Genomic DNA, 14,022 nt, shown 5'->3' with positions numbered 1-14,022 from the left:
CCAACATGCAATCACTCATCCCCAAAACCAACAACAAGTATTCACAAAAGCATTTTCAAAAACAGCACAAGTAGGGAAGCAAAACTATAGCTAAAAGCATATGAGTATAGGGAAGTAAAAAGACCCAAAAACAAAAAAAACAAAACCAGCCAAAACAATGCATGATCAAAAGAAAACAAAATCTACAAATGGAAAATATGCTAAAAATGCATGACCTAAACTAAGAGTAGAGTTACCTCAACAAAGTCACTCCATGGGGTCATGATCACCCCTTCCATCGCCATAATCCGGATGAACACCGGCATCATTCATCAAGCTCAAGTCTATCATCCCCTGCTCCAAGGTATTAAAATCCAAGGGCCCATTGTACCTGGGGTCTGATGTGCTACCTCCCCTCCAATGGAGGTCAAGATCCCTGTGTAGGCGATCTTGCCTCAAAAACATCCGCCCGAAAGCGGCCTCCATCCAAGCAGGAGAAGGGTCAGCACGTGGTGGAGTAACTACCTCATTCACCACCTCAACATCTTCTGCTTCCTCTTCTTCTTCTTCCTCTTCTTCCTCTTCTTCTTCTTCCTTCGCTGGCTCCTCAGGATCCTCTTCCTCCTCATCCTCTTGAGGCATCCTTGCTGTCCACTCCTTATAAAGTTGAGTGATCCTCTCTTTACTGAGCAGAGGTGCCACAGGCAACCTCTTCTCAATAACATGGACTGGCCTCCTAGCTCTGTCCCTCACCGCATGAATCAAAGAGCAAATCAAGTGAGGAAAGATGGGCCGATGCTTGTCTTTACTCCTGTTGTAGAGGGAATAAATCCGACCAGCAATGATGGTGGCCACGTCCATAGGATGACCTCTCACGATGCAATAGATAGAAACCAATGTAACCTCTCTAACTTCATATTTGTTAGAGCTAGGAATGAAGGAATCCTGCAAAAATTCAGCCCAAACTCTAGCCAGCGGTGTCATATCCTTCCTTCTCACAAAAATAATTTCATCTTCAACTGCTTCCCAGTTCCGCCCAGGCCTAACAATCACTGCCTTCATGTCTTCCAAAATCTCCGGTGACCTCTCCTTTAAGAGCTCATGATAAGTGGCCTTCTCGGGGAAAAGCTCCTTCTCTTGGTCCTCCGTGAGGAGACCAAGATGCCCGCGAATGACTGCTGGATTGTAGTCAATCACATCTCCCCTGAACCAAGATGAATTCACCGGTGGCCTGGACCTGTCCTCTTGATTGTCACAGTAGGTGTTCGCGTAGAACTCCCTAACCATGACTTCACAAGCAAACGGAATGGGGTTGACCCAATTCTTCCACCTCCTAATCTCCATGGCTTCTTGCATGCCCAAGAGGTCTCTCCTTCCCTCCCGATACAAAACTCCCCGCTCCTTCACACACTCCTTGTGTGCTAGGTAAGCTCGGTAAAACTCCTCCTTAATCGCTGATAGGAAGCGGGAGCGATCAAAACTCCGGGAGGTGGAGGAAGAAGCTGCAGCTCTTGTGTTGGTTCTTGCTCTTTTCACAGGCATCTGCAAAGTTGTTAGCCCAATCACAAGCCACAAACGTTAGAAATGTTAGTTCAAAAAAAGAAAAAGAAAAGAAATAAGAAACTTTGTACAAAAACAAAAATAGGACAACCTAAGAGCACCCAACAAGTTTCTTAGTGATTTTGGCAAAGAGAGAAAAAACTACCACAAGCCCTTGCCAAAAAACGACTATGAGAACCCATTGAGGCATTCTATCAAACACCTTATAAGCAAAAGCTAAACTAAACTCACCCACAAAATCCTAACTACCCATTCCTCACAAATTTACAACCCCTTTCTAATTAAGCACAAAACCAACCCAAAAAAGAACAAACACAACCCAAACCCAACTTGCACTAGCACAAATTCACTCACCCTTACCCAAAAGAAGCATGCATTGCAAAACTCATGACTATGATGAAGGGAAGTGGAAAATGGAACTTACCTTGACTTGAGAGTGAGTGGGTGCAAGTGGAATAGACTTGATGCAATGCAGAACTTTGAAGCAAAAGGAAGAGCTAATGTGTGTGCAAGTGAGAAATGAGAAGTGGAAATGGGGTATGGAGAGAGTGGGGTGCGTTTTTTATGGGAAAATGGGAGTTAAGAGTGGGAAAAATGAAAGGTTGGGGTTTTAAAACCCAAAATATGGCAGAAACAACGTACAGGAGCGCTCGAGCGCTCGAGGGGAACGCTCAGGCGCTCGTGCCAGATACAGAGGCAGTGCCTCTGCCACTAATTGGCGCCTAGGCGCCCATGAATTGGCGCCTAGGCGCTCAACCCAGTTTTTTCACAAAAATTTTCCTTTTTTCTTTTTTTTTTTTTGAAATTAAACACCTAAAATACTACAAAATTAAAAGATAATAAATAACAAAATGAAAAGAATGGGTTGTCTCCCATTTAGCCCTAGGTTATAGTCCTAGGTGGACTCTCCTTCCGATGGTGTTAGGAAGGAAATTCCTTTCCATTGATTAACTTACCACAAGTGCAAGGAAGAAACCTTGCACAAAACCTCTGGAGTAGATCCTCCCATGAGGCAATGTCCTCTTGCTCATCAAACCAAGCTCTAGCCTCCCTTGTCAAAGAATGAGGGAAGAGTTTAATCTTCACTTCATCACTTGAAACGCCCTCAATCTTAGCAAGGGTGCTAGCTTGGGTAAACTTCACCATATGAGCATGTAGGTTCTCGTACTTGGACCCCCCATACTTGTTACCATTAACAAGCTTGATGAGAGCCGGATGGAACTCATCAATTTGGGCATTAACCTTGGGGATCTCTTCTGAAACCTTTGACCTGCTTCTAATCACATCACAGACAAAGTCATTGTCATGGTTAGTCTCAATCATAGGATTAAAAACAGAAAACCGTACCTTTTCCTTACCAACACGGAGAATGAGGTGACCCTTGTCAACATCAATCTTAGCTCTACCAGTAGCTAAGAAAGGTCGACCAAGAATGAGAGGAATCTTCTCATCCTCCTCCATATCAAGCACAACAAAATCCACGGGGAACACATACTTGTCCACCCGCACCATTACATCCTCCACAATCCCATATGGAGTCTTGAGGGATCGATCCGCCATTTGCAAGGAAAGCATGGTTGGAGTAACCTCTCCTAGGTTAAGCCTTTCAAACATGGTGAGCGGCATCAAATTGATGCTCGCTCCAAGGTCACACAAGGCTTCCACATCTGCCATGCCTTCAATTTCCACCGGAATAGTGAAACTTCCGGGGTCCCTTCTTTTCTTAGGCATCTTCGGCTGCAAAATGGCACTACATTCCTCCGTCATCAACACCGTCTCATCTACTCCCTTCAACCTTCTTCTCTTATGCAGAATATCCTTCATAAACTTAGCATAAATAGGCATTTGTTCCAAAGCATCGGCAAAAGGAATACTAATGTGGAGCTTTTTGAAAACATCAACAAACTTTGAAAACTTTTTATCTAAGCTCTTCTTTGCCAATGCTTTAGGGAACGGAACCTTGCTAGTTTCAGGAGTAAGATCAACTTCCTCTCTCACCTTGATAGGCACAACTACTTCTCCTCCCACTATCTCCTCTCTCTTTTCTCCCTCTGTTTTTTTCTTCAATTCACTCATCACTCTCCCACTTCTAGTGGCTACAACAGAGGCATTTTCTTGCTTAGGATTGGGGATAGTGTCGGAAGGAAATTTACCTTGAGGTCTCTCGGCTATTTGCTTGGCCAGCTGACCAAATTGATTCTCAAGGTTCTTGATAGCCGCCTCTTGATTTTTGTAATTATTCTCCGTCCGGTTGATGAAAGTTTCCACCAACTCTTCTAAGCTCTTCTTGGAACCACTACTTTCACCTTCTCCTCGCTCTTGAGGTTGTCTTGAGCTTTGGCCTTGAAATCCTTGGCTAGGAAATTGTCTTTGAAAACCATTTCCTTGCCCATTATTGCCTTGCCTCCAAGAAAAATTAGGGTGATTCCTCCATCCTGGATTGTAAGTATTTGAAAATGGGTCATTCCGAGCTTGACCCATGGCCTTCACTTCCTCCTCCGGTCTAGTCTCTGTGCATTCTTCGCTGTCATGTGGCCCTCCACAAGTCACACACTCCACCTTGGCAACTCGACCACCAATATTGGTAGTCTTCATTTGATTTTGAATCTCATTCATTTGCTTGGAGAGTTGCTTGTTGGAGGCCATAAGTTGATCATAAGCTTCAACCTCAAGGACTCCTCTTCGGGCTTGGCGATCATTACTAGAGTTCATGGCTCTTATAGCCATCTTTTCAATCAACTCATACCCCACTTGTGGAAGTAAGGCATCGAACTCTCCACTTGAAGCCGCATCCAAACCAAACCTCGAAGAATATTGGAGACCATCATAGAACTTTGCTACTTGCTCAGCTTGAGTAAGGTTATGTTGAGGACACCTCCTCAAGAGCTTCTTGAACCTCTCCCAAGCTTCATAGAGATTCTCATCGGTGGATTGAGTAAAAGTCATGATGTCATTCTTGAGCTTCCTCAAGAGGGCTCTTGCAACAAACCTTGTGGTGAACTTCTCAGCCAAGTCTTCCCAAGATGTAATGCTACCTTGGGGCTGTGAATTCAACCACTCTTCAGCAGTATCCCTCAATGAAAAAGGGAATAAACTCAAGCGGATGGTGTCCGCTGAAACATTCTGAACTCTGTAGGTGTTGCAATTGCGGATAAACCGCTCCATGTGTGCATGAGGATCTTCAAGAGCACCTCCACCATACTGATTTTGGCTCACCAAGTTGATAAATGCTGGCCTCAGCTCAAAGTTTCCCGTGCCATCGGGGGAAACTATGCTGCCCGGATAATCGAAGCTCATGGCAGCCGAGATGAGGTCTCTGAGAGAACGATTGGCATTCTCCAATTCTTGCTCTTGAAGTCTTTGAGCAAGAGCCTCATTCACTCTTTCTTCAATGTGGGCTTGCATCTCCTCTTCCGTCATTTGAGCAGCCATGGCTTCGAGCCTTTGTTGGGCTCGACGACGGCGAAGAGTACGTTCAGGCTCCGGATCAAACAGCAATGGATCCGTGCCAAGCCTACTGTGCATAAACTGAAATCACAAAAACAGAGAAAAGGTTAGTAACACCTATTCAATGCAATGCTTAGTAAAATAAACAAACAAACTCTTTAACTTAAACCGAAAACCACAAACAATCCCCGGCAACGGCGCCAAAAACTTGTTGGTCAATTCGCAAGTGTACGAATACCTCCGGGTTTTAAAATATCGAACCACAGGGATTGTGAGTGAGAATTGTTGATTTAAGTCCAAAGTTTGTAAGTTCTTAAAGCAGTAAAATTCAGAAATTGGTTTTGGTTGTTTGTGAGTAAAGTTTTGCACAAGAGCAATGTTGAAAATGATGTAAATAACAATGATGGAAAATTGCCTTGGGTTTTTTATCAACTAATCCATTTTAGTCCACCTATCCTATGCATGTGATATCTTGATTTATATCTTGTTGTTATAGCCTATGTACTTACTAGTTGATTACTCACAAAAGTAATTCTCTCAAATTGAAAGATAAACCCAATTCCTTGTGTACTTAAACATTCATAAGAGGTATGATAGCATGGTTATTCAGGCCAACAAAACCCTACCCTCACTCTATTCCTAGAAGCAAGTATAGAAGGATCTATTCCAATTCATGTCCCTAAATCATAACAAATTTCCATTTGATTATAATCTAGCCTATAGCAAAGGTGCACCAAAGCTAAACATGCAATAAGGAATTGAAATACAAGATTGAATCAAGACTCATGCATAGAGATAGGATTTAACAAACTAAAATTTCATAGAATCTCTTAACCCAAAGCAAAAAGAGAACTAGCCACTCATGGCTAGTGAATTCATGGAGAAAATGTAAATAAAACCTGAGGAAAAGTACAAGTTGGAAGCCTCCCTTGGCCCCAAAGTTCTCCTCAGCTCTCAAACTTGACCAAAAATGAGTGAAATTTCAAAATGTATCAAAGAAATTGGCCTAAGCCTTATTTATAGGCAAAATGAACGAAACTGGGCGCTCAGGCGCCAATTCAGAGCGCCTGAGCGCCAATTGCATGTTGAAAAACATGCTCTCTGACCCTATTGGCGCCTAGGCGCTCAAGCTCGCCTGAAAATGACTTTTTGGCTTCTGAAACCCCTCTCTTCAATCCTCTTTATGTTCTTCATCAATTCCATGCTTCTTGGCCTTCTTTCTCCTTCAGTTTCTGCACTCCAAACCTAACCAACAAGACAAGGAAGATTCTAGAAGCTCCAAGAGCTCATTAGCACAAGAAGTCCTTCATAAAACACAACAAAACCATGCAAGTCCTAAACTTTACTTAAAATGCAAGAAAACTACCTATAAAACTACCAAATTACCAAAACGAAATAAAAACTAAAGAAAAGAATAAAAATGCATGAGAATGCATGAAACACTACATGAGACTCAACAAAAAGACTCAAAACAACCAAAGAAATGACCCTAAAAACACTACTAAAATAGGGTCATCAGCTGGCTCTGAAGACCAAGTACTTTCTACTCTGAGGTCCAGAAGCAGAAGTTATGAAGGTCAGAGGATCCAAGCTTCCCTCTGACTCTGATCACCAAGCATCACAAGTTCCAACATGAAGCATCATCTGATCAGAAGTCAACTTGGATAAGGCTCACGTCGCTGTCCAAGTACAAAAGCAATTGTACTATCCTGACGATGTCATGCCCCCTTCCTTTAGTGACGAATTCGCCCTAACTCCATCACTTAGGAGTGAGCACGCGACGCGAACCAATGAATTTTTTTTTTCTACTTAGGGTTCTTTCATTAGATCGGGGTCGCAAGAGTAAAGTGTACTCGCGCACCCCCTTCTCATCCCCAAGTAATTGACCTCCTAACCTAAGACTACGGAGAACAACGATATAAACCACACAGAACATTCATAGCATGCATAGTTGGTGAAAGGATCCACCGCATAAGTCTACAGATAAGAAGACAACACATTAAGAGGACATAACGCCCTCAAGCACATAGTCTAGTACAGGAAATCAAATACAGAAATGGAAACATAAATCATCATCATCATCATCATCATCAGAAACTCGGACCATACGGCTTCATCCCCTCGGATCTTCCTCCTCTGGATCCTCCTCACTGACTCCCCCGCCGGCTGCTGGCACTGACCCTGGCTCTGCTGTCGGACCCTGCTCTGACTCCCTGTCTCCGGATGCCTCGCCTCTCTGAAACCTGCGCCGGTAAACTCTGGCATCTCGGGAGAATCAAGGGGATCTCACTCGCTTGCGGGCCGTGACCCGAAAGCAAGACAAGTTCCTCCGGGGTGGAGGAGATCCCATAGACTCCTGGGTCTGCGAAACTCTCTGATCTGGAGATCCCTGTGGGCTCACCACGGTGACTGGTACTGCTAGGATAGGCTCTCCGGTCTCCATAGGCTCGCCTGCCTGTGGGTATGGCACCTGTGGGTTGCCTGGACTCTATGGACCAACATGTTGAGCATGGGTCGGCAGGAAGAATGAGAACACCATAGGGAGTGTCACTGGGAAACCGATGTGCCCTGCTCCTGGATCCCTGCACCACAAAATCGTGAGTCCCTGATAAAAGAAGTATCTTGTAACTGGGTCAACATGCCAGCCAGCACGGGACGGGAAATCAGCGTGGATCGTGACGACTGGAGGGATGCTCATTGTCACACCTGTTATCTGCTTTTATAAAATAAGTGCAAGGGTGAGTCATACGCAACTTTGCACAATAATACACATCAGATAAGATAAACGCTAAAACTCAAGTTAACATATCATCAATTACACACATGTTAACAAACACAAGTAATAATGCAATATGATTAAATCAACCTTATTCCTCCGTCCTTCGAATTGACTTCTCTCACTACTTCGTAGGAAATGGTGAGTTCATCTCCAACCTTTTTATTATTTTCTTTATCATATGATGAGTATGATTTAAAGGGCCCGAAGCTATCGCTTCGTTATCTTTGGAAAGTCGTCTCGGGAACATGGACACTCCTTACAGTCCACTCTTTACCGGACAATGATCGCTCAGTAGCTCACAGACAGAAGTACACGACTATGCGGTCCTTGTTACGTCACATCAGGCCGGCCTTTACGGGACCCTGCCGGTAGCTGATGGAGAGGTGGCGCCATCGCGTAAATCCCGGGTCAATTCATCTCTGAACATGACCACCTTTGGTGTCTCTGTATTCCCACTCTCTTAGTGGTAGTGACAGTACTTTCCTACTCCTTATTGCTCCTTAAGTGTATTTTCAAGTATCAATCGTCTCCCCCTTATACTTCCATTAAGTTTCTAATAAATTAGAAACAAGCATCTGCTGCCTTACTTTGAGTAAGTACACCATAATTATTATAGAAGTGGGATCTTTAACAAGATCAAGTAGTTTTAGGAATACAAGCGAGAGTTCTAATCCGTCGTTTAATGGTTATGTACTTTTAATCGCTTAGAGAAAAAGGGCTCACTTGCCTATTCCATTATCATTATTTATTTATTTACTCTATCTATCCTACGGGTAATCCTAAGGTGTTGTAGGTAGGTTGATTTCCAAAAGCAAGTATCGATAACTCATTAAATCGGGGACTATCCTTTCCCTCTTCCCACTACCTCAGATGCTTCAACGTATCAGAGACAATCCTGATACCATGCCATTTAGGCTCATAATCCTAAGTATCACTATATCCCATAGTGTACTGTCATCCCTTTCTACTGTGCAACACTTCAAGCACGAGTCATAATCACAGCAATTCAGCACAACATTTCATCCAACAGTCACTCTTTAAGCACAACAATCAATCATGCATCTAATAACACATAAGCAAGTAATAATATGCTTTCTATCGTAATAACGATTTACTTATGAGTTGTATACCAAGACAAGGTCTTGTATAACCCCCCTTACCTTTATCGTTTACCAATTGAGGATCTTGTAGGTCTGAGATAGCTCCCTCTGCATCATTGATTATGCTTGGGTTACGATAGGCTAATTAAGGCATTAAATCGTTCGTTATTATTATTATTAATATTATTATTATTATTATTATTATTATTATTATTATTATTATTATTATTATTATTATTATTATTATTATTATTATTATTATTATTATTATTAGGTCACTAAACTATTAAACTAGTATCACTCTATCTTAATCTTGGTCTCAACTAACTAGGGTATGACCTTTATACCCTTATGTCCACTAATCTGACCTAATCATTTTTGAGTCATTAAACTATCAACTTAGGTTAATTATTAATCCAAAATACTACAACTTAATTATCTAGTCATATTATGCAAACTAATTTCATTTTTAATAGCTAAATTCTATGGTTCTTCCTTCATTATCATCTCTGATCTCATTACTCCTATCCTATCATGAATCTCTGCCCTCATTGTTCCTAAGTCATTAGTCTACTAATCTAATCTTAAGCTAAAATATTTTTATTTAATTATTTCACTTACCTAAGCCATATTATGCAAATTAAATTAATAACTAGGCTATGACTTCTAAGTCTATACCTGCTCATTATTCTAATGGTTTTAGGTTCTGTTAAGCACACTTTACTGTTCTCAGCTTATGCTTAGGTTCAGAATCACTTATTTTAAGCAATTAATTCAAAGTCTACTTGCAAACTAAGAAATCTATAAACTGAGCCTAAAACTAACATCTAATAGTCCATTTGTAACGCCCCGATTTCTCGAGTGTCACACAGTAACCAAAACGTCGTGAATTTTCGTCGTTTGATTAATTAATCTTCAATTAGTGACAAAAGTTCAATTTTACAAAATTCTTGAAACTTAACCATTTCGAACTTGCGGAAATAATCATCAACGTAAACCTCAAACTTTATTAATCATTGAAAAGAGTATGAAATAAATATCCAAAAGAAAACTTCAAAGTAAATTACATCAAGTTAAAATATCCCAACTAAAATAAAGTAATGGTTCAATGCTTCCAAAACTCGGTACTCTCAACCCAAAAGGAAAATGGATGTCTCTCAACCCAACCATATCCTTGGCCCCTTCCTCTTTATCTTCTTCCTCTTCATCAGGAGTATAGTCGTCATCCGGTAGTGGCTCGTCACGTAGTATCAGCTCCCAAGAATAAGTCGTCGCCGTTATCTTCACGACCATCTACCCCCCCCCCAAATAAACACATAAACAAGTAGTGCAAGGGTCAGGTTCCACAACAAATCATGCATAAACATAACCACATTGGATATAAACTTTCATCATATGAACATAACCACCTGTCATAACTTCTCTTGTATTAATGGCACTAATTGAGTTAGTAACCTACTTCTCAGTTAGACTAACGTTTCCTCACATCACAGAACCCACCAAAACTCCTTGGCCAATCACATACATCCGCAGATGTACAAATCACGTGAAGCCGCAATGCTTCACAAAATTCTCGTGGTGGCCGCAGTCAACCAAAGTTTCTCCCTCGCGTGCAAGCTACCGTTGTCTCTAACGGCACCATCGTTCTCATGGTACATAGCCTCACTTAGACCTATGTTCCATTAATCACATTCTCATCTCTTAATACTTGCAAGCGATTATTCTCAATCTCATAATTTAAGGCTCTAAAGTCAGTCTTAGAGTCTTATGTCAACGTCGATTTAGAAATAAACGACAACATACAAAACACAAACGGAAGGGATTACAGCTGGATGAGCGACCTTCCAAAAACTTCACAAGTAAAATCATGCTTAACATATAGACAATCATGAACATGTTCACAAGCTTAATCACATATAATTCATAGCATCTCCTAATCACATGTTCCTAAACAAAAACTTCAAACATTTTCGCAACTTAGTTTTTGACAGCAGGGACAACATTCATTGAAACTAGTCTACAAAACGAATCTTCCAACCAAAAATCACGTATGATACCTTTATGGAAAGCTATTTTAAAGAACTACAACTCTCTAGTTAAACACGTTTTCATCCGATATCCAGAAACGAGTGATAATAGGTCCTGAAGTCGCTGTCCAGTACAGAAAACTGGCAGAGAAACTTCCGCCTCTAAATTAATTTATAAACCAATTAAGCACAAGGTTTTAAGCTATATTTCAACAACAAAGATTCAGTTAACACGTGTCTCATAACATGCTTTAATTTCCAGAACGAACAACACTCAAAAAGTCTTCATAAAAGTATGCCAAAGATCACAACATCACAAAACAATCATGATAAAACCCTAACCCTACCCTTTTCTTAAGAACAAGCCCTTATCTTGCTAAAACCTTGATGAATGAAGAATTCTTTGCTGTAAAAAGAACCCAACAGCTGCTGTCCAATCCCTTTCTTTCTTCTCCGCTCGATCTCTCCCTCTCGTTCCCTCGATCTCTCTCTCTCGCGCAGCTTCCCTTCTTCGTGCGTGCGGCGGCCGGCGATGCTAGGGTGCAAGGAGGTGGCAGCGGCTCTAGGTTAATCACTAGGGCTGCTGCTGCCTTCTCTTCAAGTCTCCTCTCCTTTCCTTTCCCTCTCTCTCGGCTGCTCCCTCTCTTCTTCTCCCTCTCTTACTCGATTCTCTCTCTCGGCCTCTCCCTTCTTTCTCTCTTCTTTCTTTTCTTTTCTTCTCTTCTGTTTTTCTTACGTGAGTGCAGCACTTCTAATTCTGCATGAGGAGGAAGAATAAGGGTTTCTTTCCCCCCCCTCGCCCCTTATCACTTGCGGCTACACTCTAGATGGGCTAGGGTTTTGATTTTTCTTCTTTTCAAGCCCAAAACAAGCAAACCCTGAACCCAACTGATTACCCACTTAAACAGGTCTGAATCAAAAGAAAACCCAATCACTTTTTATTAAAAACCAGATAAAAACCGGAATTAAAAGGAAAATTAACCAATTAATCCGCTGGCACTGTACAGCCAAAACCATCGTCACTAAAACTTTGATATCGCGGGCTACCGATATCGGAATGACCTGAAACCACTTGGCGAATTTTCTTAACTTAAAGGGCTACAACGCTGATGAAGAAAGTTTTCCCAAATAAGGTCGTTAAGACCCTCTAAAAATTCGCACAAGGTGACAGCCAGAATCTGTCAAAACTCAAACCTTGTCAAAACCTTCATTTTTATTTAATCTCTCACTTGAATAGTATAAAATGAGTTTAGGGCCTTACACCATTCCTATAGTTTTCTACCTCCTGAGTTCAATGGAATCATCAATTTTAGCTTCTGGGCACTCTAACAGTGCCAATTTGCGATTCCAAAGGCTGCCCGTGAGGTGAAATTGGGGCTTTCCTCTTCAGGGCTCAACTACTACAATTAGCTATCCTAAAAGCTCCTATGACCTTCCAGAAGCATAACCCAATCCTGTTTGCGTGCCAATTCACTCTCAGAAGCTCAACCCGATAGCTTCTTCGAGCTTCAAAGATCATGGATTGGTTCTCTTGATTCCTAATGATTCGTGGCTTAAAACTAGTCTAAAGCTTCCTAACTATGTCCTAACATGCTTAAGGGATCAATTTGGAGTGAAAACGAGCCAAAACGAGCAAGTTTCAGAAGCTTACTCGCCGGAGACGATGATGCTCGCCGGAGAAGATGATCGGAGGGTCGTGAAATGTCACCGTCGTGCTATTCCAAGTACTGGAACTTGATCTACAGGTCGTGGGGAGTTGAATGGTGATTGTGGGTGTGGCTGAAGTGCTCGGAGATGGGAGAAAGGGTGAGTTATAGGTCGAGGGTTCGCCGGAGATGGTGGAGTCGTGGTTTCTCGACCAAAACTTGACCAAGGCTAGTCGATTCTCTTCCTCTCCTCTCCAGGAACTCAATGGAACAAAAATGGGAACCTAACTCTCTCTGGTTTGAGAGATTCGAAGAGGGGAAGTTTCAGAACTTCCTCTCGGTCTCACTCTCGTTCTGGGCTCTCTGGGCACTCTGGGCACTCTCTGAAGGTTCTAGGGCACTCCCTGGGTAGCTAGGGTCGCGTGGAGTCGAATGGTACCCTTTATATAAGTTGTAGAGTGATTAATTTGCTAAACCAAGCTTAAACTTAATCAAAATTGCACCACCAATGGCTCTTTATGCATGGGGTTTATCCTAGGGCTTGAGGTTGCGTGGCTGCTGCTTGGGAAGGGTCAGAAGCAATCAGAAGTGAGGTTTGCATGGTGTAATGGCTGATTGCATGCCTAGGTCATTTGCACACAAATCCTAGGACACCGATTGGTCGATTTCTTTATCATTTTCCATGTCGGGACAAAACCGATGCAATATTATACTGGTTCAGGTTTATTAGTGCTAAATTAGTGTATTTCCCTTCTCAAGGTTCAATATCATCTCTTTAGAGTGATTAAGGTATCACTCTGTTAGCTTGATTCGGGTTTCGATCACTCTAAGACAATGTATCTATCATTTCCAAGAGATGTGACCAGATCATTTATTTAGCCTATCCTACCTCTATCTCGAGTTCATCCTCTTTTTTGGGTTATTATGACCATGTCTTTGGTATTTCTATTGCCGGGTCGATTTAAAGTCGATTGACCGACGTCTCGATTTACGTGCATTTAAGTACTATCATAAAATATTCACGCCTACACGCATACACACACACATATAGGGTTTCGGGTTTATATGTATATTATATAGTATAGTTATACTATTAGCGAATATTCACCTATTCCAACTCTCTAGGGTTTCACGTTGCCTATAAGGTCTTTACCTGGTTGGTGGGATGTTATAGACGACCTTACCTAAGATATTCAGCCACAGCAGAATCTGGAAGTTACAGATTTTCCCTCCAACGGTAGCTATCCATGCAACGGATACAACCCTAATCCTTGGAGTATATAAAGAGGCTCAAGATGAAAGATGCCGCCTAAGAAACCTTGTTCAAGCTCAAGCAATATTAAATATTCTCTTAGCAATCTTTCTTCAAACCGATCTCATTGTGTTTACCTTAGCTTTCTGAGAAGCATTTCATTGTAAACCCAAACATTAAAACAGTTAGTTTGTTTTTCCTTAAGGGACCAAGGTTGGTCTATCCTTGAGAA

General features: G+C 41.8%; 1 non-coding gene across 1 annotated transcript; it reads left to right on the top strand.

Annotated features, from left to right (window-relative positions):
- The first annotated feature begins 4,396 nt into the window (after positions 1–4,396).
- LOC130734788 (small nucleolar RNA R71) lies at positions 4,397–4,503 on the top strand. Its single transcript, XR_009018132.1, has one exon. It is a non-coding gene; the product is annotated as a small nucleolar RNA R71 (small nucleolar RNA).
- Positions 4,504–14,022: the final 9,519 nt, after the last annotated feature.

Source organism: Lotus japonicus, chromosome 1, assembly GCF_012489685.1.
Source record: "Lotus japonicus ecotype B-129 chromosome 1, LjGifu_v1.2".
NCBI lineage: Eukaryota > Viridiplantae > Streptophyta > Magnoliopsida > Fabales > Fabaceae > Lotus > Lotus japonicus.
This window is presented reverse-complemented; position numbering and strand designations above follow the sequence as displayed.